A 4,413-nucleotide genomic window follows, 5' to 3' on the forward strand; every position below is an offset into this window, starting at 1 on the left:
CACCAAAATTGATTGGGGTTTCATTTAATTGTTCATGGGTTTTAATTATGTCAATTCAATTGTTTGATTTGATCTTATAATGATATTTTTTAGTCAATTACATGCTTTACGATTGATTTCCCATGAACCCATGCATTGTTCTTGATTTTTGACTATGAACCCTAAGGGTTCATTTGGTGTGTGTCATGAGAATAATTAGTCATAGGATAAAACAAAATAAACATGGGATAAATGTGGTGTCTTGTATGGTTTTCATGTGTGGGATAACTTATCCCACCATATATACCACAGTGATGGGATAAGTTATCCTATATACATGGTGGGATAAGTTATCCCAGGATTACTAATCCCAGGATAACTAATTCAAAGATAATTAGTCCTAGGATAATTAATCCTGGGATAACTTGTTCCCAACCAAACAATCCCTAAAAGACATCAATTTATAAAGAAGCATGAATCTATGAATGATTTTTTCATGAAATTTATGCATGATTTATGAAAAGGAATAATTTATGATCTAGGTTTCTTTAAGATGAGCATCAAGTAATTGTGAAAGTTTTTCTCACATTAAGGAATCATGATTTGTGAAAGGTTTTCTCACATATGGTTTAAGGAGCTACACTTTGATGTTTTTGTCACTCCCCGAGCCTTCACCCAGGACGTAGTTGGCATTTGAGAACCATTGTTAGTCCCTAAGCGAACCCTTTGTCACGAACCAGGAGTACCCCCTAGATGTAACATGGCACATAGAACCCCGGAAGGCCCAATGTATGCCACTTAGCATATCATAACATAAGTACAGAACAATAAAGAGTAAAAACATTTTTCATTGGAGCATTGGAGTTTGAACCGCTAGGAGGAGCTTGCTTGTCCTCTCTTCCTTGAACCTTAAGAATTGGACAGTCTCTCATCCTATGACCACTCTTTCCACACCCATAGCAACCATCTGTTCCAAGTAGGCACTTACCCTCATGCTTTCTTCCACATATTGAAAAAGTAGATCTAGCAATATAAGAACCACTACCATTACCTCCTTGAGGTTTAGAGTTGGAAACCCTATCTTTGTTGACCCTTGGAGGACTAGAGGAGCCTTGGTTGTAGAACTTTCGTTTGAACCTCGATCGACCTTGTCCATCAGACTTAGCATTGGAGAAGTTTCTATTATCGGTCCTTGCTCTTTTCACCTGCTTATTCTTTTCTTGAAGTTTCTCATCCTCCATTTTTTGGGAATAGACCAAAAGACGTGAGATATCCATATCATGATGCAGCATTGCCGTACGAAATTCTTTTTTTACCATTTTGGACACACCCATCAAATACCTACTCATCATATCCCTTGAATCCGCCGCCATAGCCGGAGCATACTTGGACAATTGAGTAAACTTTAGAGAATACTCTTTCATACTCATACCTCCTTGACGAAGGAATTCTATTTTTACCATTTTGGACACACCCGTCAAATACCGACTCATCATATTCCTTGAATCTGCCACCATAGCCGGAGCATACTTGGACAATTGAGTAAACTTTAGAGAATACTCTTTCACACTCATACCTCCTTGACGAAGGTTAATGAACTCTTTCCCCTTGGCTTCCTTCATCTCCCAGGTAAAGAACCTATTAAGAAAAGCCGATTTAAATGCTTCCCACTCTATGGGACCCCCTCTTACCGGCCTACCACTCTTCTATCAATTATGCCATACTTGAGCAACACCTTTCGATTGGTAAGCGGCTAACTCCGCTTTCTCTATCGAAGTAACCCCCATGATATCAAGTACTTTATAAACCTCTTCCACAAATTCTTGAGGATCCTCCTCCACGTTGGAGCCATGAAATTTGGGGGGGGGGGGGGTTCATTCTTGCAAAATCCCTCACTCTAGAAGCCGTGGAATTCTTATTAGGGTTTACCAGACCTACAACTCCTCTATTGGCTTAGGCCGTCATGGCTTGAGCTTGAGTTGTCATAGCTTGGACTAGCATTTGGAAAGTCGACCTAACCTCCATATTCGACATAGCAAAAGGATCAATCGGAGCTTGTGCAACTTCAGAAGAAACTCCTTCTGTCACACCCTGAGCTACCCCCGAGACGCGGACAAGGGACCTAGGACCACAAGTGATCCCAAGCTAACCCTGCTGGCATGATCATGAGCATACTAAAGAAAATAAACTGATGCGGAAGCTAAATCATAAATAAAATGAAAAAATATAGGGAATACCCATATACTATAACTGAGATATATGAAAATTGATGAGTTTAATACAAGGAAGATATTAACTCAATACTAAGTTGAATCTATCTATGTCTGAAATAAACCTCTAGACGGACTAGAAGTGCTAGGACATGCCCCCAGCTAAGTCTAGAAAATCTGAAACTAGAAAACTGAAAACTGAAAGAAACTCATGACTATTGTCCTCGGAGAATGAGGACTCACCACTGATTCTGCTAAACTAGAGATCGGGAACCGATCTAAGAGTGATCTGGATGCTGAGAACCTGAACCTACATCACAAGAAGATGTAGCGCATGTATGCGTCAGTACTTGAAAGGTACTGAGAATGCAGGATACAGTAAAGCTGAAATAACATATAAATGAACAAAGCAATAAAGCAATGAAATAATCTGAACATGATATAGATACTGAAAATACTGAATACTGAGCTAACTGATGCAATGACCAAATTTATAACATGCTGAGACTGAATACTGACTGTACTGAAATATGGTCAATGCAATAGAGTCTGACTGAACTGTGGGAGCTACTAATAACCGACAGAAAACCACATGAGTTAAATGTGGAGTCTGATGTATACGCCCCACCGAGAGAACCTAATATACCCTGCCAGAGGTATAGAGGCATGCTGGTGTGATAACTAAACTTATGTTGCCCACAGAGGGGACTTACACCTATGTAGCTCGTAGTTCTGGGACTATATGGGTACGCTGAACCCTAGTCCAACTCGATATTTGCTACTCCCAATGAATTAAGTAGTTAACAGGTTATAACTGAATTTTTATAAATACTAGATAGCTCGAACTGAACACGCAAACTGAGAATGCAACAATAAATCTGATAATGATGCATTCATAAATTGAGGCATATATAACTGAATACTGAAATATCTGACCTAGCATGTGTAATTCAAGAACTAAAGAAATACATAGCTAGGGTTCTGAAATTCATGCGAGAAACAATGTACTAACATGATAATCTGATTTGGAACATTTAAATAACTAATTCATGATGATCTGTTAAAATTCTAGAAACCCTAGGTCTGTTCATAGTCATGGAATGAAGAATCTGACTGAATTCCAAGGACCTAATGGGTGAAAGGAACCCACTAGTGAAATCCCATATACCTGGTAACGAATTCCACGGAGAAATCTGTAGATTTCGGGGTTAGAACTGATGGAACCTTGCTGCGTTCTTGAACTAGGGTTCTTGACTTCTCTTCTCCTCTTACGCTCTAATTTTTCTAAGTTTTGATTAATGATTTTAACTAAGGTAAGTTCTAGTTATGTTTCTAGGCTTGAACTGACTAAAACCTCATGATTTAGGGTCTAAACGACGTATCTTAGGGGTTAAACAAAATAGGAAAAGACCAAAAGACCCCTGACTTAATTGTTGTCGGAGTGACCGACGAATTGGACTGACAGACCGTAGGTCAATCGACGGTCCGTCGATTGGAGTCGTCGGTCGAGTCTGCCTATTAGGGCTTCACTAAAATGAGCATAACTTTTTACTCAGAGGTCGGATGTTAGCAAACTCGGTGGCATTGAAAAGACGATTCAATTATCTATCATATCATAAGTAATGGGACGCATAATTCCTTTTGTACTAAAAGTTATGACCATCTGAAGTTGACCCACTCAACAATTTTCATCTAACTAGCTGCTGACCCCAACCTACAGTCAGATCTACGGACCATGCATCGAATGACGGTCCGTTGTTGTCAATTGTCAATTGGGACTGAAGCTGGGCTTTAGGGGCATCGGTCCATGGACATGAACCACGGTCCGTGACCTGACCTACGAACTGTAGGTCCGGCCGTGGGTCAACACTTGGCCGAATTTCTGGCTGAGTTTTGGGGAAATTTGCTAACACAAACCACGGACCTGCAAGACGGACCGTGGGTCCTTCTACGGTCCATGGATGGTGCCTATGAGTGCCACCTGCAACACCAGAAATCTGCAATCTGGTCTATTTTCAGATACGGGGTGTTACATTATCTCCCCCTTAGGACCATTCGTCCTCGAATGAAGACTAAACTAGATGAAATGGAGGGAGAGGGTTGCAATCCCTACCACTAAACAATGAGAAATGAATTTCTGACTGAACTGAGTGCCAAGAATATGCAAATACGCTGAAAATGCTAGTACAAACTGAAGGAAAATAATTCTAAGACTGAATTTACA

This window comes from Solanum verrucosum, unplaced genomic scaffold, assembly GCF_900185275.1.
Source record: "Solanum verrucosum unplaced genomic scaffold, falcon-dt-bn FXZP01000102.1, whole genome shotgun sequence".
In the NCBI taxonomy this organism is placed as follows: domain Eukaryota; kingdom Viridiplantae; phylum Streptophyta; class Magnoliopsida; order Solanales; family Solanaceae; genus Solanum; species Solanum verrucosum.